The sequence below is a fragment of the Pipra filicauda genome, unplaced genomic scaffold (assembly GCF_003945595.2).
Source record: "Pipra filicauda isolate LSUMZ 115617 unplaced genomic scaffold, ASM394559v2 scaffold146_size1912638_pilon, whole genome shotgun sequence".
Taxonomy (NCBI): domain Eukaryota; kingdom Metazoa; phylum Chordata; class Aves; order Passeriformes; family Pipridae; genus Pipra; species Pipra filicauda.
The window spans coordinates 711,494-735,289 of NW_024103951.1; the positions used below are offsets into that span (position 1 = coordinate 711,494).

The 23,796-nt window shown below is 41.7% G+C and overlaps 1 long non-coding RNA gene across 1 annotated transcript in view; it reads right to left on the reverse strand.

Moving 5' to 3' along the window:
• Positions 1 to 8,143: 8,143 nt before the first annotated feature.
• Positions 8,144 to 23,796, reverse strand: part of LOC120322722 — a 46,113-nt gene continuing 30,460 nt past the window's right edge. The window contains exon 3 of the long non-coding RNA XR_005562583.1: positions 8,144 to 8,340. This is a non-coding gene — a long non-coding RNA (uncharacterized LOC120322722). The remainder of the gene's footprint in view (positions 8,341 to 23,796) is intronic.

A 23,796-nucleotide genomic window follows, 5' to 3' on the forward strand; every position in this document is an offset into this window, starting at 1 on the left:
CACTGCATTACAGTTTCAAATGGATTAATTAATTGGCCTAAGTCCCCAACTTATTCACAACCAAGAGCTTTTGAGTTAAGTAAGTTAAAGGCAGTTGAAAGCACTCAGATTCTAAAAAGAATTCCTACACAGTATTTTAATGCAGTTAATGTGTTTTAAGTCAACATCACTTAATTTGCTGGAGTTTTTTAAAGCCTTCCTATGTAAATGGGTGCTAAGGCAACATAGAAAAAAGAGTTTGGATAAATAAATTTGTCATTTTTAAAGTAAACAAAGAAAATGTTTAATCTCAGCAAATGATCCCAGACAATTTCATGAGGGCTCTACAAGCAAGCTTTGAGAATGCGCTGGTTTTTGAAGAAAATGTCAATACAACAGCAATAAACTCCTCAAATGAGCATGATCCCTGCAGGTATTTGGCCCTTGGTTTAACACACAAAAGCGCCTGAAAGCGTTTTGCAAGTATTTCAGGCTTCTCAGCAGCTGAAGTGAAACCGAATGATGTCACCCAAAGAGCCAGATAAAAATAATGAGAATAAAGGTACCTGAGCCCTGCCAAGGCCCCAGGGGGGCGGGAGAGCAAGAGTTGTGCTGCAGGAGTTGTGCCCAGCCCTGGCAGTGCCCAGCCCTGGCAGTGCCCAGCCCTGGCAGTGCCCAGCCCTGGCAGCAGCGGGTGGAAGCAGAGGGGAGTGGGGCAGCCTGGCCCTGGTGCTCAGCAGGATGGGGTGAGGTTGCTCCCATGGAGAGCTGAGGTGAAGGACGAGCAGAGTCCAAATCTGTGTGTTCCTGCCTGGGGAGAGCCGTGATATGGACATCCTCCTGCCTGTCTGGAACCAGTTTTGTAGGAAAACAGGCTGACTGGTATTGATCCTGCGACAGTTATTGGAGTTTACTAAACTCACTGCTATCAGCTTTTTCCGTTGTGGTTGGAATTTTCCTTTTCTATAAAAATACAACCCTCAAGGCTTCTCTTTTCTCACTTGTTGTTTAAAAATAAATGATTTGTGTCGATTACGCTCTATTCCTTGTCAGCTGGCTTCAAGTGTAGACGGTTTATAGCACCTCACCCTAACAGAAACATCTGATTTTAACCTAATATTCCTTTCTGTGGAGTTGTTACCCATGTCTGATTATATGACTGACACCCAAAGAAAACCACAGCCTAGATGTTGCTCTCTAACTGAGCCGATTTCCCACTTTCCACTTAGAGAATGAAGATGCAGTGCCCTTCATTTGCTGCTACTGCTGTCTGAGTGCTGTGGGATGTCCTTCTTCTGGCAGACCTGTACATAACTTGACCAAAAATAGGATTAGCCCTCTACTCATAGAGAAGAAACTTCTAAAAGAGATGCACAATTTTTCTATGACATTCTAACTTCATTGTTGATTGCTTTTCAATAGCTAAAAAAGTAATAATCCAGACTCACGTACTCTAGAAACAGGCACAGAAAAAGGCAGCCAGTCCATCAGTGATACCCTGCTGCCATTGCATTCCCCTGCATGACAGTTTAACTGCTCACAGCCATTTACAGCACAATTCAGTGAGCTGAAAAAGAACAACCTCCATGTTATTATTAGATTTCATCTACATATTAGGTTTCCTCTGCCTATTCCTCATTTGAGAACAGGGCTACATACAGACACCACAGCCCTGGAATAAATAATTACAATAGAAAAGGTTTGTCCCAGAGCCTGCATTCATCAGTTGTAAGAATAACAGTTACTGCACAGTTACGTGAAGGAAGGACTTGACACACAGAAAGGCATCTTTAACTGGCTGTGTTTTCCAGATGGATAAACTTTTTTAAAAGAACATAAGCAGAACTGGAAGCCAGAAGAAAAGGTGTACAACATTTTCTGGATATTTAGTTGTCTATAGAAAGATTTCAGTGGAGCCTTTAGAGCGGTATTGAGACAAACTAAAAGAAAACGAGAGTATCTGTAGGTTAAGCAGCAACATAACATTTCTTTTATCTCAGTAAATTTAACCTGATCAAAAAGCTGTTTAAAATGCAATGGAAATTATTATGGAAATGTTATTTGTTGCCTATATTATAAAAAAATAGTATTTGCTGCCTTTCAGTGCTTTGTATGCCACCTGTTACACAGAGCTAACAGAAAACAGAAGCACTGAGTTTCTTTGCTGTCAGATGTATTCCTACTCAAAGCAGGGATTCATTACAAAGCTGTTTTCAGCGGGTGTTTAACTGCCTGAGTGGAAGCAAGCAACTCCTGTTTATGTTGCACTCGGTCATAGCACAAAACAGCACAAGAGGGGAAAAGGCTGGGGACACTGGTAACTCCAAAGCCCTCACACCAGTCTGAGTTAAATGTGCTCTGCTGCAAAATTGACTTTGTAAAGTGGATTTTGATCGTTGTGAAAGCAACAGCTCCTGCCTGGACATGCAGGGACCAGAATCGGGCAGCGCTGACTACCTGGAAATGTCACCCCTTGTGGGAACAGCAACTGCTTTTTAAGGATTGAAATTATTCAGGATGTGGGTAGTTCCTGATCACATGGATTTTCAGATAAGGACAGAAATTAAAGAACGAGCTTCTTTTCATCACAAACAGTTTCCTCAGGTGGCTCACACACAGCTGAGTCAGCCTGGGACCACGGCTCACTTGCTCTTCCTTTAAACTCTGACAGATCCCTTTGCTGCCTCTGGCTTTTTATAAGGCTCAAAGAGAATTTCCTCTTTCTACCAAGAAAGAGAAATCTCAGCTTCACTAAAGCAAGTGGAAATTTGCTGTTGACTTTACAAGATCCAGGTTTACACGGGTCTTAACAGCAACTAATATTAAAAGAAATTACTATATCTACAAAACTCAAAGCTCAGAATAATGTCCCGCAGTGCAGCAGTTTCCTGCAGGCAAGAGCCCAGTCAGATACTTACAAGGATGTATGACAACTGCTGTGAGAAGACTGGAGTTTTAGTTTTTGTTTTTGTTTTTTTTTTTTAAATAAATATCAATACCACAAAACTGAAGAAGGTCTTTTAAAAAAAACCTAAGTAATTTTGGAGCAAAATAATACTTACACTAGTTAAATTTATGCATGGTATATCACTAAGGCATTTAAAAGCCACAACTATCAGATATTTCAAATTGAAAAATACAATATGTAACACTAGATGAAGAAGCATCTAACATTCATAAACATATAAGGTATTCAGCATCAGCTTTCCCTGACTATGTCAAAGGGAGAAAACACATCACTTCATTCTCCACTCTTCAAGTAAAAAAATTACCCTCTTACAGGTTTTAGAAAGCCACACAGAAGGGGCTGTCCAAGCAAACTGAGAGGAGCTGCCTGTTGGTAATACAGTTTCATTGAAGTGAGACAGTGAATTGCTGCAGCTTCATAAAATTTTAAATCTGTGCATGGTTTTGGGTTTCCTCACACACTGTCTCCAGCTGCCTTCTTCTGCTCTGATGTTTCCCAAAACGACCCAATCACCATCACCCAATTAGTGCTGGAGGGAGAAAAAGGGCTTCTGTCAGGCAGAACTCCTTAAACAATTTAGTACAGGTCCTTAAAGACATGAATTGGGCTTTCCAACCTACTGTAAAGATTCACGCATCAAATACATTCAAATTTGTGAGACAAAAGGAGTGGAAAATGAATTAAAATTATTTACCACTGAATCTAGTGAGGTTTGTGAAAATATTGGCAGTGGAAGTGTACAGCAGAGATCCTTATCGCAGCAGGTCAATCGCAGGTGTTTCCCCATATTACTACATTATCCTTATCCAGAATAAATATTTAATGTTAGCATTAACAAAGAAAATCTGCAGCTCCAACAACAAGCTCTGTGTATTTAAAGCTCAGTGATGATTATCCACTTTAAAATCAATTGAATAGTAAGCATTAAACAATTTTACACAATACAGATTTTTAAACTGAAAAGAAAAAGCTTCCAGTTCCCAGAGGCTCCACTTCATGAGCCAAGGCTCAAGCCAGTTCTCTCTGCTGGGTTCCAGCCTGTTCAGAGCAATGCTCTTCAGCTGCCTTCACTGATTATCCTTCCCCACAGACGTCTTCACTGCACACAAGTGATGTATCACTGGAACCCATCCATCCACAGCAGTTTTTTCGCTCGTTACCTCTCAGGAGGTCACACTTTAGCTCTCAGACTTGTCTCCTACTTTGAAAAACCCCTTCGCTGAGCGGCTCAGTGAAAATGCCCCTCTGGTGTGGGATGACTTCACAGCAATCCTTTGAGTGATTAGTAGTGATTTGTACTTTATGACTTAGGAGTTAAGGCTTGATCTTGCCAGAGTGGGAGCTGGGAAGGCTCAGAAGATGCCCAAGCCCAACACTCACAAAGCCTGTGGCACCCTCGCTGCCAGAGACAGAGTTGGAGGATTTTTGGGGGGAGAGGTTGTCCAAGAATTCTTCTCATTACGTTAAAAACTCCTCAAAGTATTAGAAAGTGCTCCTAAACACAAATTCAGCTTGCATACAAAGTTCCCATATTTTTTTCCTAATTCTCTGGAGAACAGGAGCAAAAAAAGAGAAAGGGTAGAAAGACATAGGCTTCTAATGCAAGACATCGCTTCTCCTGAATTTCTAACTTTCAGAGCTCTTAAAAGCCTTCTCATTTTTCTAATTTTGACCTCTTTTTCCTGAGTTTCTTCTGACAAGTCTGTTAGTGCCAATATGTTCAGGCTTGGTGTTCCACCTCTTCTCTCCCCTTTCCATGCCCTCCCAGCAAAACACCTCTGTGTGAATGCCTTTGCCTGCACCACCGAGCTTAGACACAAATCTCTCCTTCCCTGGGGGATCCTCCCATTCTATCAACCTCTACTACCTTGTTATGTGTTACTGAGCCAGCAAGTTCTCCTGACCTCTCCCCCTTCATTCACTCTTCTTTGGGCATTATTATTTTTCAGAATTTTATAAGTGGTTTGGAGAAGATGAAAATCATCCCTCCCAATGGAATAACCTTGTTAGGGAACTTGGGGCAGTAGAATATGACAGACCATCAACTCATAAGCCACATATGGTACCCTGGGGTCTCCCAGTATGCATTTGCTCCACCCCTGCTATGTCTCTCATACTCTTCCAAACTTCCTCTTCCTGGTTTATTCTTTACTGTTTCTTTTCTTCTAATAATTCTCATCCTTCTTTATTTCTAACCAAGCAACTATCCTCCCTCCAAATAGTCTATTTCTGGGAAAACATATCACAAATTGTTTTCTTTTTGCCTTTCCTTGTTCAGAGCTAAAGGTACATCTGCCTGGACTTGGTTATTTCTTAGGGTATTTTATCCCACTTTCTTTTTCTGTTTCGGGAGAAAAAAAGACGAACATTTCTCACATTTTTTCACAATATTTTGGCAAAAGGAAAACCCCAAAAATCAAGGCAAAAGTTAAAGACTCTAAAGAAAAGAACGTACGTTTAACAGAACACAATTGTTTGACCTGAACAAAACTTTATCAACATTTTCTTTCAAGCGGCCGAGTTAATCTGCTGGGGGAGAAGAGAGTGGCCAAGAGTCTGATGAGGTGCTATAGGAAGGACGATTGAGACAGGGGGGGTGTGGGCAGCTCAAGAGCCAGGTCCACTCTAGATGAGTAAAGTGGCAACACAGGGCATTGAAAGCAGAGCAGAACACTGGGTCAGTCCTCCCTCTGAGGGCTCTTTCGGTAGCAACAGTTTGTTTTGCATATAATCCCTTTATCTTGTGGTTTTAAATCCAGGCCTGCCTTCAAAGAACAGAAATCTTTATCACAGATAACTGCTTTTGGCTAGAAGCAATTGGTGAAGATGACTGATAATGGCTGTGCAATTGCTGTTCAAATGATTATTTCTACTTAACACACACCAATACACCCTCCATATCCTCACTACACATTTGCACCGTTTCTAGGTGTTACTTTTTTTAATGCTCCTGTGTGGGTGCACAGAGGGTGCAGCTCACCCACACCATAGAGAGACCAAGTTGAAGGTGCCTCTGCAGCCCCCCTGCCCCTGCTCTGGGTGAGGGCACTGCTGTGCTCGGCTCAGCCCCACCAGTTTTCCCAGCTCCTGCTCTTTCCTTAACACATCTGCATTCACCTGCAGCCTCTCAGGTGAGGCTCAGGGACTGGGGACTGCCTTGGGTGATGAGCACATGGGATCCCTGCCGCAGGCACGAGGCTGCCCCCGTTGTCACAAATCAAACAGGGCTGGCACGTGCCTGTGGCACAGACCCACGGCTGCGCTCTGATGGCACTGTGGTGTCCCTGGACATTCCCAATGCAAGGCAAGCAGGCTCTCTGTGCTCTACGTGATGGACACCAAGCACCAAGTGTCTCCAAGGCAGGCCAGACTCTCCCCCTCCTTGCTGCCCTGCAGGGACCTTGGGGACCAGCCTGTGCTTGGCTGGGTCAGCCGGGAGTGGACGGAGCCAGCAGAATTGCTTCCATACGGAGCCCAGGCATCCTGAGCTGGCCAAAACTGCTATTTTTAATTGGAATTATTTACAAATGCATTGGATTTCTTTTTCTCTTGTTTTAGTTAGTTCCAGGAGCTATGGACTGGATTCAAAAAAATAAAAGGCTGGGGGCTTTCTGATTGGTTGAATCTTCTTGTCTTTGGATAAGACAAACAGGGAGTTTAAAAGCATCTCCAAGCTTTCTATATACTCATGGGAAGAGTAATCTCTGTTAACACAATCAGGAAAATTGCCTGATGGAATCGAAACTGTTTATACAAGCAACAGTTAGAGGACTGATATGATACTATATGGATGGAAATAAATGGTGCTATTCAATGTTCTCTGTAGTATGCCCAGCACTATATAATTTTCTTATCCTACTTAAGATCCAAAGTACACTTTTTCTTCACATAAGGCTTAATCCTGTTGTATTTAAGAAAAAAAAAGTATAAGGGAAACAGTACTTGTTCCTACTGCCTCACTATATCCATGCTGTAGGGTACAATGAGAGCCTCTTTTAAAGTCTTGCACAAGTAAGGATGTAAAGCTGTGCTTTATTTGTGCTAAGGAATGCAGCATTAAAACCAGGCTTCTCTGTGGGACATCTCTGGGGGACCCAGAGGAAGCCTTGTGCAAAGTGTTTCCTGCATTTCACTGCTTCTCCTGGGACGGGATTAAGATTGGGGACCTAATTCCATTGAACATCCTCAGTTTTTTTAGCTGTCCACAGAACTGGCTTCCTGCAAAGAACCTCATCTAATTAACTCACAGTCCTGCCTGCCTGACACGTGCTGTGTTGTGAAATATGGATATGATGGCATGTTTTCATACCGCATAGCTGAACTGTCCCTCCCCACAGTGCCATCAGGATGGCACTGTGAGCAATATGTTTGATACAGGCATGCTGCCAGCAAATATAGATGTTTCCTGTCCTTTCATGGGTCCCTCATACTATCTTCCCCAAAAGACTCAACATATTCCACAGTTCTAATAACAAACATTGTAACCTTGCAAATAGCAACACTTGGAGTTTTCTTTAATATTTATATTTTTTGACCCCAAAAGGGGAAAGAATTTACCATACATAGGCTGGAAAAACAGTGTGCTAATTTCACTTATCAAAGGCATTCAGACCAAAGAGCCTGCCACTAATAACAGTATGTTAAAAAAATATTCTGGAGCGCAACACGCGTTACTGTATTTTAGTACATGCTGGCACCTTGCTCGAAATGTCAGTATTTTAACAGCATAATTCATGGCAGCTCCCAGCTCTTATGACATCAGAGGATGAGTTCAAAGGGATGCAGTTTTCTGCTTTGTAAAACAAAGATAAAAGCCAGTTTTAACAAAAAAAAAAAAAAAAGAAAAAGAGAAAAAGATCAGACTATTAAGCAGTGCATTAGCCAAACATCTCTATGAAAGGCAAATGCCAATCAAAAGGAGATGATAGTATTTTATAGTGAAACCATATTCGTAGAAGTGATCAACTGCTGTTGCTTAATGCCTTGCACAATGTTTTTCCTGCTAAATCACATCAGCTATTGAACAGAGAAGATGGGAACAGAACTGTTCTCCTTTACCTCACTGACAATGTGTAATGTATGTAATGAATCTACTATTCACAGAACAGCTTCTCTACCAGTGTGACTAGGCAGGGAGGAGAAAGTGACAGTATTATTTTCTATATTTATAATTAAAACAAATAAATATCAATCACATGGCTTTAAGAATTTAGTTTTCTGTAGATCTTTCAAAACTTTTTTGACCCAGCACTCAGTGCTCTGGAGCTTATCAATGACACCAGGGGTCAAAAGTGTTAGTGCGACTAAAATTACTTGGACAAAGCCAGAACCAGGTCAGATCGCCATGGGATAGTCCCACAAGGCCTCCTGTAGGCTGCTGCCACCAAGGAGTTCTAAGGAAAAGAAAGGAAAGACCATGAATCAAACATCCCAAAAAATTCACAAGCAAATGTGTTATTAATCAAGGAAAATAAAAACAAAGTTTATTAAAATGCCTTGTAATAGTACATTTCAAAACAACACAAAGACATCTTATGTGATGACCATTTTATCACTGAGGCTCATTCCAATTGAGTTACATTCTTCAAACCCAAAGAGCCACAAGTGCGCCAGAAAAGAAAATAAACACTGGGACGATGTGTGCAGTCACACATCTAATTTGACGATTGATCTCACAATTTAAATAGACACTTTCCACCCAAAATAAATGCAAAAGTCTGTATCAATGGCACTTCTGCAAACTGAAGCTAATGGTAGGACTGGTACAATTTACACATTTCTTCCCATATTCAGCTGAGAAGTTCAAATTAGGACCTCAGCGAAGCCAGAGGATAAGAAAACAAAGCAGAAAGGGTCTACTATGTTCTGTATGATTTGGAACACCACATTAAAATATTTTTAAATTACTATAACTTTCTCATTTTTTGCATAAATATTTATGAAGAAGAGGAATCCTCATATGGTGTAAACAGCTCCAAATTCATTGGTTTCAGTGAGTCAAATACAGTCAAGGAAGTTACAACAACTCATATCAACCATGAATGTGCCCCAGCGTGTTTACACAGGAATTTCAAATCGAATTCTCCCTTGCTCTGACTCCAGGGAACTGATGGAACTGTTACAGTGCATGATTTAGTCTTTCACGCTCTAAACCGACATCAAAAGATGGATCCTGTTTCCCCTCTCCCACAAGCTCTTGTTTACCCGAATATTGTCTGAGAAGTGACTCATGGGAGCCGTGGTTGAACTATTAGGCCGGTTTTTTGTGCTAACGAGGCTAATACGGAGCGATATCTGAACTGGATCGGGTTTGCAAGCTAACGATGGAGGTCAAAGCTACAATTTTATCAGTTACATTTTGGAGCCCTTCACTTGATCATGACAATGCTATGTTCATAATACAATTATTGTAATCATATTTCCAGTATTGCTTGCCTTCAGTGGAAACAGATTGCTTTAAACTCCAAAGCCGCCTGAAATAGTATGCACATTTCAAAGTCAAAAAAAGGTTATGGAACAGGACCTTTGAATTCATGTGCAGTGTATAATCAGGACTTGATCACTAGAGCTATTTTTGAGGCTTTGGTGAATGTAGCAATTCATCCAAAAAAATAGGCATTATATAAGGAGAGACAGAGCAGTTATTAGGTAATAAGCAGCTCAGTGATTGTACAGACTTCAGCAAGGCTCTGGGTAGAGCTGAGGCCTCTACGTGACACTGCTGCTGTTATGATTTATTCATGCCTACAATTTATTTGCTTGAAATTTATACCAGACAGCAGCCTATGTCCCTGTTGCTGCAGCAGAGATCTCCCAAAATCTCCATAGCTTGTGAGTGTACCCTCGCTGCAGTCCGTGCCCACTCCTGCCTGGACAGAGCTTACTCTGACTTGCGCTTTCTGTTTGAATCTCTATTTGATTAAAATTTATTACTGAAAGTACTTGCAAAAAAACCAAAAAACTGCTTTGTGTATTCCTTCTATCCTTGTTTTCTGAAGAACTCTACCTGCTAGTCTGTGCAACTATTAATGATCTCCAGTCGGTAACAAATAATTATATTAGAATTAATTGCCTCCAGTCTTATAAATCCTGAAACAGCATTATGTAAAAGTGAAGCTATCATATTACCAGGAAATGTAATATACAGAATTATTTGAACAGAAGCTGGATGAAGATTTATCAACTCACTAGCACCAGAGATCAATGAAAGGAACAAAAGAAGTTTTGTTCACTAGCTAAACTAGAAGTTTAAGATTTCTCACTTTTTTTTAGTTCGCAGAAATTTTTGTTTTCAGATTTTTTTTTTTTTTTCCTGGATTAAGTAAGCCCTTTTGGCTGACCCAAAATTAAATTCTGATTAAACTTTGTGGTTTCTGACAGTCCATAGAATTATGCAAATTAAAATTTTGGATTTCAAAATAAAAATGTCATTTGAAATAAGAAATGTAAGCTTTATTTAAATCATGCAGTAGTTTTTAAAAAATCTATTCTCTTATTCCTTAGAAGCTTTAAATTTAGTAAAGGATTTCAGAACTTGCATTTTTGGTGAATAATAACAGCACGCTGCAAAGCATCACCCAAGACTAGTTATAACACTGCCCATAAATAGCGTGAAGAACAGAGGGAAGAAATCACACGCAGAAAAAGCACTGAAGATAAAGTAAGACAATATTGAGTTTATATGGGGGATAATTTGGCATATTAGGAGGTTGGGGTTTTTTTTCCCTGTTGTTGTTGTTGTTTTAGTTTATTGGGTTTTCGTTGTTGGGAATTCCAAACCAGCCGGCTGCAGGGGCAGCTCAGGGGCTGAAAGTAAAGCCCCTGTCCGCGGCTGCGGCGGGCTCGGCACGGCCGGCCCAGGCTCCCTCGGGGGTTGTCCCCAGGCTCCCGCCGTGTCCCCTCCCTGCCACATGTCTCCCATTCCCCCATTCCAGCGCTCCAAACGGCTCCAGAGCCAGTTGCTCCCGGCGCCTGCCAGCGCTTACACAAAAGCTGAACTTGACACTCCCCGGCGGTTCCAGGGAAGTGCCTCAGACTCCACACATGCAATTAACGGGGAGTGCGGGAATATCAGAAAGAGCCGAGCCTAATCCGAGGCACAGCAAAAGGGGACACTCAGGTAACAGGCAGCACAACAGTTCTCTACAAGCAGCATTTGAATACACACTTTTATAGACCCGATAGATGTGTGACCCAGAGAAAGCTCCACTAGCCCTAGGACTTTAATTTTTATGGATTGTAAGGTGATCGTGTAACATGTAGTCTTGACTTCCTAAATAACATGGGCCAAAATAACCTCACCCACTATTTTCCCTCTCCATTAGTACAGACTGTCTTCACCTTGGAAAATATCACTAATGTGAGCATGCAGAAGAATGAGCAGAATGCTGTTTCCAGCACGGTGTCTTTGCCAGAGCGTGCTGGCTCCTGCCGAAGCCAATCCAGCCCCTGTGCGTGCACAGGGCAGATCCCAGCTCTCGCTGCCTGAAAGCAAACTTTGCAGAGTGTCGCGTTACTTTTGAATCGAGAGTTTGGGGGTTATTTTCAGAAACTCCCAGCCAGAGCCATCGAGCCTCGCCAGCCCGGGGCAGTTCAGCACCAGCTACCTTAAGAAATCTGGCTCCAACCTTCTGCCGTCCCAGTCTCAAAAATGAGTGTTTGCTCTGAGTGCAGTACTAGCTCAGAGCCCTTGGAGGGCTCGTGGAGGTTACCAACAGCCTGATCACAGGACTGGAGTCTTGGTTTGCAGCTGCTTCAGGGCAAGAATCACGGCTTTGTCATTTGCTTGTGAGATATACAGCCCCACAGCGCTCAGTCTCTGATGAAAACACCAGGCAAGTTATTTGGAAGCAGATCGAGCTCGTTTGAAAGAACTTCACTGCTCCTTTCATGTCTCTGGCTTTGCAAGGTCACACCGTCAAATCTCACTCCAGCAGGTGAAGCTGATCAGAAAGGTGAAATGCCGGGGACATCCAGGAATCAAACCTTGCTATGTGCCTTTCAGAAATCCTGACTGGGACAGCCTGGTCATAGGCTTTATCCTGGGACAAGCCTGGGAGGGAGTCACCGTGAACAACTGCACCTCAGGTTCCCCCTCAAAAGAAGTGCTGTGAGCTGTGTGTTACCAGCACTGTGCAGTTTTGCAGGGAGCTGCTGCAAGTGTCTGCTGTGAGTCGAACCCAATAATACACTGCAAATTTTCCCAGCCCATGGATATCCTATTCAGTCTATCAGAATAGAAAGTGGTGAGTTCCTAGATATTCTGAAAAGCTAATATTAGCACAGTTTTGGTTTATATCAGATCTATGTAGGACTTTTTTTTTAAAGTTTGTTCTTTTTATTGCTGGTTTTAAGACAAGAGGCTTGAAAGAAAGAGATTAAACAGTGTCTAAACTTGCTAAATGTTTTCCACAAGTGGAAAGATTAAAGCAGAAATGAGTGGTGGTCTGTCCTGCAACCTGAACCCCACTAAATAAACCAAAATATTCACTTACTTGAACATTTAATGAAGGTTAAATATAACCCCTAAAGCACGAAAACAATGATTTCAAAAGTTTCCAAGAGCCTCTTAGCTGCCCCACCTCCCCACTCTCCTTAGATTTTGGAGCAGTGATGAGTGATACTTCTTAGCTGCTTCAGCTATTCCTGAATCTCTTCCTAGAGATGCAGGAGGGAAGTTTTCTGCCATTCTCCCGCTTCACTAATGACTCTCAAGCTGGGGTTTTTCTAGCATGAACACTCTCCCTGGAGCTTATACAGGTGTCATTTTTATGAGCCTTCAGTGGTTTTATACAAATGATCGCTCCAGGTTTCATAACAAAACAAGCCAAATGGCCTCCTTCCTTTAATATATTATTTAAGCAATAACCTCACTCTAGCCTCAGGCTTGCATTGCAATAATTGCAACCAAACTAGCGCTTGCCCACAGAGAGGCAAATGATGTATTTAAATATAATATCAGTATATATAAGCTAATTCTAATTCAGAGAATAAGAATAAGTAGCTGAAGAAAACATTAGAGAGATGTTAAGGACTTTTATCCACATTATGGTTAATCAGAAAGTCAGATTGGCATATATTATGGTTAATAACATAAATGATCTAATGGTGGAGGAACAACTGTTCACATCAACAGTTGCAGTGCTTGCAGTCCTGAAGGAGAACAGGAAGAGTGCCATACTTTGAAGGACAGTTACTGAAATATAATAAACTCCCTGGATAAAGCTGGCTGGTCTGTTACAAAAGAAACTTTATTACTATGGGCAGAACATAGACCTCATTTTACCACTCAGATTGATGATACCTTTCTTCTCTCCCCTTGCAGTTGCACAATTTTTCCTCCTCATGTAAAACTTTAGTATCACAAAGTTTCAAAATTCAAAAGTGAGATGTCATTCCTTCTTATATGAGAAATTTGGTAATAAAATAATACATGCCATCAAAAAACAAATGTCAGTGATGAAGCCAAAATGTAGACTGAAGTCTTGAGACCTCAAGCCATAGAATCACAGAAAGGTTTGGGTTGGAAGGGACACTTAGAGGTCATCTAGTCCAACGCCATATTTCAGATCCCCTCCCAAAATCATGGGGTACTTTAGTGAAGTACCACACCCAGGCTGGGTTTGGGAGCCCTTTCCCAGAAGGAAGTGCAGGAGGAACAATGGCAGCAAGGGGAGCCCAGCAGCAGGGCTGTGTGTCCACACCAGCTCTGCCAACTGGCCTAAGGGGAGAATTGTGGCTATGTCAGCATTCGTGAAAGGATTTCCTATCCATTGTGCACTCGGACAGGGTGAACAGCAGAGAAGACTTAGAGAAATAAGGAACTTGCTCAAAGGTACAAGTCCTATTTTACCAATTTGCTGTGTCTTGTGCAACACTTCCCAGGTGAGGCAGGCTCACCTCTGTGTGCTCACACAAAGCAGGCCTGCATGTGTGGAAAGGAAACCTCAGCAACAGAAACAAGAGCTTCCATGACCTGCCTACAAAGTCCATCTGGCAGTTTCTGGCTGAGCCACATCATGGGTATTTCCTGATTTTAACCATTGCTACAGTCTTACCAAAGACAGCAGCTGCTTTAATCTCTTTTAGCTATTCGAAGTTAACAAATCCCTTTTAAAAACAGCAACTGATTTGTATTAAGCTCAAGTCTTTTGGATCCCTTTGGCAAGACATCTAAACCACCTTTTCCCTAATGAAGACAAGATCTGTATATCTGGCTCCAAGCACAGCAATCTCCTGAGCTTGACTAGGGACAGTAGGCACCAAATACAAACAATAAGCATCAGAGGTGTTTCTCGTTAGAAAGAGGCTTCTGCAGCCAACTTCCTTGCCTTGCTAATTGGAAGCAGGGTGTTGTCTTCCCCAAGCACACAGAAAGAAGGTGCTTGAGGCTGGTTAGGATGAGCATTCACAAGCAAAGCCACAGGCAGCAGTGGGAAAGAATATATGAAGTTACATGAAAAACAGGCCCTTAGGAACTACAGAAAGAGGAAAACAGTAAGCAGTCAGTAAATGAATGCTGGACACAAGCACCGAGGACAACTTTGTGATCTCCAGAATATGTTTTTTTCTCCCTTCTGCTCCCAAGGGCATTAGCATGGACTTTGCTGGAAATGGGCTCTCAAATGCTTTTTGCCTGCCACATTCATTTTAGTCAGACTTCCTTTCATTATGCTGAAGCCTGAAAGCTTGTCTTGTGCTGCCTTGTCTCTGGCCCTGCTACTTCCACTGCCAGTGAGCACTGTATGGAAAATACTCCATGTAAGAAGCAAACTCCATGTCCTGTGGTGCTGCACTGGAGAGAGCTGCACTGTCAAGGGGCAGTGAGTTTAAAGCAGTGACTGTTCATCTCAGCAGGGCAGAATTGTGAACCCTCATTAAGTCAGTCCTTCGAATCATCCTGTTCTTGGCGGATATTTAACCTTATTTCTACTTGAAGCGTTCTCTCTGTCCTTACTGCCATCTGACATACACCTATTCTTACGTGATTTTTAAGAACCAGTTGGTGGGAACATTTGAGAAAAAAACAAACAATCAAAAAAATCAATGTACAAATCTGTTTTATTTGCATGGATATTCTCTGTATTTTTTTGTATTTGCCAACAAGTAGAGGTAATTTTCTAAGGTCTTATTTTATTCTTGTTACCTCTCAGCCAATATGGATAACGTGTGTGAGGTCTGTCTCCTATTTGTTTTTGGTGGCCAACCTTTTTACTTTAGGAGGGTTAGAGAAATAATTACGGAACCCTCTTTGGGTAGCAGCCAGAGGTTGTTTTCTTTAGGCTGCTCCAGATTGTTACAAGGCAAGGTTGAAACTCTAGGCTTTCACATGGCATTTGAAAATAGGTGGTGAGTCAGAAAGGCAGCAAGACACAGGAAGGCTGCTCCAGGTGGCAGAAGCAACAGGGTCAGAGAGAAGGCCACTTGTAGCTGAACAGGGGAGAGCAAAGAGGGGAGCTTATTTAGCAAGGCTGGAGTTATCCCACGAAATCCTGGGGAGAGGCCTAAAACCAAGAAGGACAGTTTTGAGTTGCATCAGGGAATAATGGAGCTATTTGAAGTCGAGGGCTCTAAGTCTGTGCTTCTTTATGTAGGAGGGAAAATCACACTTGCACTGGGACTGTAGAGGAAGTAGCATCACAGAACTGAAACGTGTGACAGCCATCAACAAAACTGCAGATTGTGGCAGTGTGAGGGACCAACACCCGATATTCAATGCTGGCTGCCTTGGCCCTCAACATAAAGAGCAACAACAAAAAAAAAAATCAAAGAAAAAATCCAAGCAGCTCTTCTGGAGAGCTGTTGTAGCCAAACAGAACTTACATCTGAACTCTAGTTGCTTGAGCTGGCGTAGGACTGTCCTGCTCTGAAAAGGGAGATGGATGAGAGGAGGCCAGAGAGCAGCCAGGGCAACAGAACAACTGAAGATGTTTTCCTCTCACTCCTGTGCTGACCCTGGAGGTTCACTTTGCTAAGGATGGCAGAGAAGGTGGGAAGGAGGGATTTGAATCAGTATTTCACAGTGCATTACCAGCCTAAAGAGACCTACTGAAATGAACAGGTTAATATGTGTCAGCACAGAGGAGGGCTAACTCAAAAAGGAGAATCAGCCTCTAGGTATGGAAAAGGAGCAAACCAGGGTTTACAGGCAGGAGCACAACCCAGCACAGATTTGGACAGAAGGTCAAAACCTGCACTGACATCAGAGAGAACAATGAGGGGAAACCACAGAGAAGAGCAAATGGAAGGAGGATGCCTATCCAAGGGAAGGCAGCACTGGTGTGGCCAGAGGGAAGCTCAATTGTGTGTACAATGTACATATGTGGGCCCTATAGCCTTAGAGTTCTCAACAGCCACACTGGCAGACATCGCTGTAAAAGATGTATTTTTATATGTTGAGGTACTTCTGTGGTCTCAAAAAATATGACATACCTTAAAAATAAAATCAATGAGAGACCTAAGTGCTTTGTGCATTTTTAATTTATTTTTTTTTTTTAATACATGATGTTAAAAACTATGTAATTGTACCAAGGAACTCAAATGTTTACAAGTATGGGAAAACCAAAAGCATTTTTCAGTTTGAAGGAACACTCTGGGAGTGTTTTATTGGACATCATCAGAAATATTGTATGAAACAAAAGTAGATACCTGAGGAATTTCAGACATTCCACTAGATTACAGGACTGACACTCTAGTGGAGTTCATTTATGCTTTAGAGATATATAAAAAAATTCTATTTTCTTCCCTTGACTGACTTTTGAGGAGCAGTTTAGTTGCAAGCATCTTTCTGAGTGTACAGCCAGGGAGGGAAATTCAGTGCTTTTGTTATTCAATAGGATTAGCAGCCTAGATTCAGGTTAAAGTGATATAGAAGTTCTAAATGACTTAATTCCCTGAAAACATTTCTTAATGTGTTGCTAATTAAAATATTTAAGAACTCACTGTAACAACATTCTGAAAACAAACCAGAAGAACCAATGCAAACAAAATATCACTTTACAAACCAAACGGAATCACTTAAAATCCAATGTAATTCTACATTCCAATAAAAATAAATATATATACAGGTGTCAAGATTGTCAAGCACACTCCCAAGACACCATGTAAGAGTGAATCAAGAAGTCAAAATTAACCCCTTTTTACTCATTCATTTTTGGGACAGGCGATATAACTGCATGTGTGGCATCTCCCTCTGAACTCCATGACACCATCCAACACATTAAATGGGGGAGAAGGAGAGTCACCAAGAAATGTTGTGGTGGAAGTTCACCACAAGTATCTCTGCAGGACTGCAGGGCACTCCTACCATATATTATGTTTTCAGCCTTTTACTCAGCATTCTGGGAGATCATCTTTGTAGTACTTTTCTTATATTTTGATCGAAATCTCAGTATGGCAGATATGGATTTAAGGAATACATGCTATGAGATATGGCAGTGCTCAGTGGCCTTGACTCTCTTAATAACTAGCTTTTTTGGCAAAAGATTATTCCTGCTCTTTCCCAGTACATTGTATTAACACAAAATTACATGAAGCTTACATGCTTCCCAGGTTACAAATTTTTGCCCCTTAAGTTTAAACTTGCACATTCATTAGTTTCCTAGTCCTGAGAATGTTTTAGGTACTGCTTAACTGTGGTGGGGGCAGCATAACAGCAAAACATGGAGAAATAATAATTCAAGGCCACCTGCAAGAGACAAACCTTGCATCTGAACAGACTGATCCCTCCACCTGGAAATTGCTTCTTTATAGAATCTGGTATTTCAGATCTGTGCCTCTTCTTGCATTCAGCTCCTTCAACACAGCTAACTAACTAACTAACTAACTAACTAACTAACTAACCTCAGGAGAAAGGGGGTTGATAACAGCTGTTTCCCTTCTAATTTACTGGTATTTCCATATCATTTCTGAGTCTTCAGTTTTTAGGTTGGAAGATCTGTCCTTGGCCACTGTTTTGTGGGGCACAGTTCTGTGACTTCCCCCATCAGTCAGAATATCACTCCTTGTGTCCATTTCAGATTAACCTTTCCCTGGTATTCTCTCTACTGTACTAGTGGTCCTGGTGTGTTGTTCAGGAAACACTTTCATCTGTAAAAAAAGGATTAGTAGCCTGCATAGCATTGTCTCCTAAGGTAACACCTTACAGCTCTCCAGTGCAAGGACATGCTCCACATCTAGATGATAGACAAGTGATAACATCAAATTGTAGATGTAGTGCTTTGCTCTAGCCACTTCAGAAAGCCATTATTTTGTGTGCACAAGCCAGCATCAGGTTACTTGTGGTGTAGCGAAGTTCTTCCACCGGTATTTATTTTGGTTCCAAATTAAAAAGCTCTACATGGGATAGGGACTATTTCAGAGCTGAAAAGATAATATTGCACCAGAAGTCTGTTTTGTCCATTAATAGAATACAGCTGGTAGCTTCAGGACAGAAAAAAAAGAAAAGTTGTCTTTTCCAAATAATCAGGTCTGCAGGTTCCCCACCCTTCAGCATGTTGGCAGGGACCAGTGTTAGTACAGGAGTCAGGAATGTTTCCTAGGTGATCTAATAAAGAGAGAAAAAACTCCATATTGATCATCCATATGGGGATATTGCTGATAAGCTCTTGCCATAAGCTCTGGACTCTTTCAAATGTCTCATCTTCTAGAGGTCAAGCTTTCATCTCTGTCAACACCCAAAATATCTTGGCCATGTCATCCATAATATGGTTAAACTGAATATTATATTGTGAAATGCCTTAGATTTGAGAAATTTAAGGTGACAATGGACAATATGCTGCACTTTCAGTTCCTTGCTCTTCTCCAGTTCCCAACCATTATCCGTGTTGATGGAAAGGCCCAGACAGCCATTTGCTCTTTTCCTGAAGACTTAAATAAGTGCCTCCCAAAATGCTGTGAAGGAGGGACTCAATCTGAACCACTTTCTCTCTGGGGTTTCAGAGAGACATCAAGGTGAAAGAACAAGAGAGAAGGCAGAGCCTGGATTCCTCCTTCCATTTTTCCCCCTCCACAGGTAAGTGTCTACAGGAAGCAGAGATATCAGGGATGCTGCCAGGGCAAGACTGTACAGTCACCTTGACTGGGAAACTGTTGAACAGAAAGACAAAACTGTCTATTCCACCATTTTCCCCAACCAAACCAACTCATTATGGTTTCTGAAGCAGAAAATTTGCCCAAAGTTTCTCTGCAGTCCTTACAGGCTTTGACAATTCTCACATGGGTACAAGATACTCTGCAGACCAAAGATCAAACTGAAGGGTCAGCATGAAAAAATAATAGATTACCTTCATGAAAGGATCTTGAAGAGCTTCTCAAAAGAAAATCAAACCCAAATATTATTTTATGTTCCTACTGCAGAAATGAGCGCTGCAGTCAACTGAATGCCATCTCTCAACCAGCTGGGCAGAAAGCCAGAGGGGCAAGAGGGTGTCAGATGGAATTTAGGCCAGGGAGGCAGGAAGCACCAAGAGGAAACACCAGCAGCAGCTGTAGAAGCAAAAGAATGGGCAGAGGCTCTAAGACAAATAATAACAGGCAGAGCAGTAGCAGATGTCAGACTGTTGCTTTCTGGAGGGGGATGGGATGGCACTTGTGAAGAAATGGGATTTATTTTTTTTTAAACTACTTTGCATTAATTATCTGCAAAGGGATTCTTCCTCCATATCCTTTGAAATATTTTTATTTTGGATTACTTTGTGATGAGATTCAACTGAGCATCCACTCCACATGTGCAATGCCCAGGACAGGCACCACTGCTGATCCTAGTTCCATGTATGGGTTTGAATTCTCCCACTCTCCCATTATTAAAAATAATCCTGGAAATAATTTCGGTACAGGGATCCCTTATTTCCAGAGTGGTTTTACTGTATGGTTTTCTGGACTTTCTCTAGGGTTATATAAAGTAGAACTATCAGGGAGGAGGAGGAGGAGGAAGTTCTGCTCTTTCAGAGGATGCTGCAATGCTGCTTTTGTTATGACTGCCATTTACAGACTAGCTGATGTATTTTAAATCTTTCGATCACATCCATCAGTTGATTGATTCACTGGGCAGTGAGAAGCAGCACTTGCATCACAACAGACTCTTTGTCACGGGTTGTCTGTCATTACTGAGAAACTTGTCCTCTTGCACACAATATAAGAGGCGCTTTGCAGAAAGGATATTATGCTCACTCAACATATTTCTCTCATGCTATTTTCAAAAGGTGATAGGTGAACAAAGTCCTAATTAACCTCTCTCCTCCAACACCAGCAAAAGAAGAGGAGCCACCTGCCCAACTTCAAACAAGCAGAGAACCAATCCAGTCAGGAACTGGAGAACGTGACCGGAGAGCCTCAGGAAATAAAAAACGTGAAGAGAAGAATCTAAACCCAAGTGATCTACATTAATTATATTATCTTTGTTTCACTCAGAAAAAGTATCACTGTGCAAATAAAGGAAGCATAGGTTATAGCTCAAACACTGTAGGTTATAATTAAGGTTATAGCTTAACGAATTTTAAGAAAGGGAACTGGCTTTGGAAAACAAGTCACTGCAATGCTCAGCTCCCCCACGGGCCAAGAGCCACCCTCTCCCCTCAGGAGGACAGGACCTGCCCCACACGGGCCCTGCTGGAGCCACCTGGTATTTGGGTGACCTGAAGCTCAGAGTGACACCGAGAGTATTTCACTTAATTTTCTTACCAAAAGCGCAAACAGAATCGAAGCAAAATAATACATCTCATGCATTTTTAATAAAAGGTTTGTATTCCAATTGTGATTTCGTATTAAGACTACCTTCAATTTTATCTTAAAGAAACAATTGCTTGGAATGAGAGCGAATAATTTTGTTTCACATGAGATCATTTGGGTGGGCTTTAGAGAAATCCATTTCAAGATTTTTTCTTCCTAAATAAAAAAACAAATTTAAAAAATAAATGTCTAAGACAATTTTCTCACCCAGTTTCTTGTTGAACCTCACCCAGGACCCTTGTTGAACATCACCTTAAAAATCTAGTTACATTTCCAAGTTTTCCTGTAACTAGTATTATATTAAAAAGAAATAAAACATCCCTCTAAAAAAAGATTAATGAAGCAGTTGGTCGGAAAATGCACAAGAGGAGAAACAATTCTTTACTTGTTCCTCAGCCATCAACAGCACCTGGTTCAATATGTTCCTACCAAGAATACTGACACTCAAACCACACTGCTGTACTCTTCAAGTACAGAGTATGAAGCTTGTTAAAGGAAAATTAAAATCAAAGGGTAAAGCAGAAATTCTTGTATGTGAAGACTACAGGAATATTTAGATACATCATGTCAATTGGACATGATGCACATCTATCAAAAAAGACTCGAGGAAGACCAAAGAGATTGGAATGGCTGATGGGTTGTCAGAATATCAGAAATACAGACTTACTGTGAGAAGATAAAGTTGGGAACAAATGAAGAAAAAAGAACTCAAGCAAGTTAAAGTTAAAACTGTATTAATGCAGGCCTACGAGACTTTAAAGAACAACATATTACAGGCAGAAGGAATAAAATCACTCCTCCTTCAAACGCACCAGGAGCAAAAAGTCTGCAGAAGACCAAGCAATGATGCAAATGTGAAAGGCTCCTTCAAAGAGGTAACACATGCAGAAGGGCTGAACGAATCCTTATACAGCACTTGCAGTGGGAAGGATGCTCGTGTGACACAACCTTCACAGCAGGTACATCATGAATGCCAGACCTGCCTGCCTGCCTGAGCTTGACAGAGAATCAGTAGAACAGAAGAAGGTATGAGAGAAATACAAGCTCTAACCAATGTCAAGGTGAAGCTGCAGGGGTTAATTTATCTCCCGAGGACTGGAAATGAGCAAAGATAATACCCAGTTTAAAGGATTGTGGAGAGTGGAGAGGCAGATCCACAAACTATTCATAGATATCATTGGAAATTATACTAAAGAATACTAAAGAGTGGAACCATGAGACACGTGGGCAGTGAGATGTACAGATAAATGCCTTTGAGAAGGGGTTGTATCTCCAGAATCTGGTTTCAGGAGTCAGCAAACACAGATAAAAGTATCTTACTCATATACCTTACTTGCAACCCCAAAGAGCTCACGACACATTTTTCTCCCTCTGAGCTCTAAGCCCGAGTGGGATAAAAAAAGGGTAGGTCAAAAAATAGTAGCTCTTCACATTCATAAATAGCTTCTTAAAAAATTAAGTAGGAGTACTTTTCCACAGGAAACTATGGAGTTCCACAAAAATCTACACTAGAGCTTGTGATGTCTAATTATTCATCAGTGTCTTAGAAAGAAAGTGGAGAGATGAGGTTTCCTGATCATATGTTGGTTTCAGTGTAGTGAAAACTAAAGGCAGCCACAGAAAATTACATTACAATATTATAATCTGTCATAAAATGGCATATGAAACTCAAGTTCTTATAAGTGTGACGTGAAGTATGAAGTTAAAAAAGAAGTCCTAATTTCATACATGCAGTGATGGACTCTGGTTATTACTGTGCAATAGAGGTATTTTGCAATAAAAGGTTCTATAAAAAAATACCAGCTCAGGGACCAGCAACTGACAAAATAGGTAGGATTTTATGAAGAGTAAGGAACATAATAAAAAACTACCTGTGTCACTATATACACCTCTGGGTCACTCAGATACTGAATATAATACGTGCCTGGCCCCATCTCAGACAGGACAAGCTGGGGCAGGCACAGTCAAAGGCAGAGAAACCAATCAAAGGGATGGAGCACCTTTCACAAACAAAATCACAAAATAGACTAAGACTTTTCAGGCAGAAAAAAGACACCATTGAGGAGGATATTATATGAAGCAAACAAAACTGAGCAGCACTTGTCAGTCTATTTGTCCAGCTACTCCTGGTTTTAGACTAGGATGCTAAGAATTCAGTAGTTTCTAAATTCAGTTTTCTCTTTCGTTATTCCCGTCTTTGATCTCAACATTTCTGTACATACTGCAGCATAGTTTGCCTTGCACAGCCAGCCTAACCCTCTGCATCATTGTTATTTCTGATCTCCTCGTCCATCCAAATGTCTGCCCTTCCCCAGGAATCATGCCCTAATCTGTCCCTTGTCTTCAAGCACAGCTCACAATCCTTCTGAACGTAGCACCAGTGGATTTCTCTGTGCTGCCTGGGTGTCAGAAAGGTCTCTTCTCTGCTCCTAAAGCTCTCACAGTGGAAAGAATGTCTCCAAGGGTGATAGTGGCCCAAAGGGTTGGATACCACGCTGCACCTACATCTCCAGTCAGTCTGTGCAGGGTAACCAGTCTTCTCCCAGGAACATATGGAAATTTTGAGAGGTGAAGACACTCTGGAATCTGGTGACATCCACTTAAGTCTGGCAGATACCACCGCAACCAACTTCAGTGACAGCTCTGCATGCCTTGGCCCAGTGGAGGAAACATTCCTGGTGTCCCTGCCCGAAGTGCAGCCCTGTGGACTTCCTGCTCAGCACTGAACTCAGTCACTGCTCATCCTCTGCCTGCAACACCCTCTGTCTTGTAAATCATCTGTCAGCACGAGCATCCTGTGTGAACATGAGGGACAAGGGAATATCTAAGGGCCATGATCTAAGGGTCATGGTCTACACTGCCTGTAATCTTCTGCTGGCCTGGGAGGAAGAAAAGGACAACTCCTCACACAGCTTGGGCCTGTTCCAGGTCCAGCTCTCAGAATGAACCGTAAGCAGGCTCAGATGGAAGAGATAGTGAGCAGACCACTACAGGCAACGTTTTCACTGATGTCAACGATTTCCTCTCCTCCACACATGCCAAACTGATACGTTCGGTCGGGACAGGGCCAGCAAACATCTGGTTGACATGAGAATCAAAAGGTCCCAGCCCACAACGTTTTG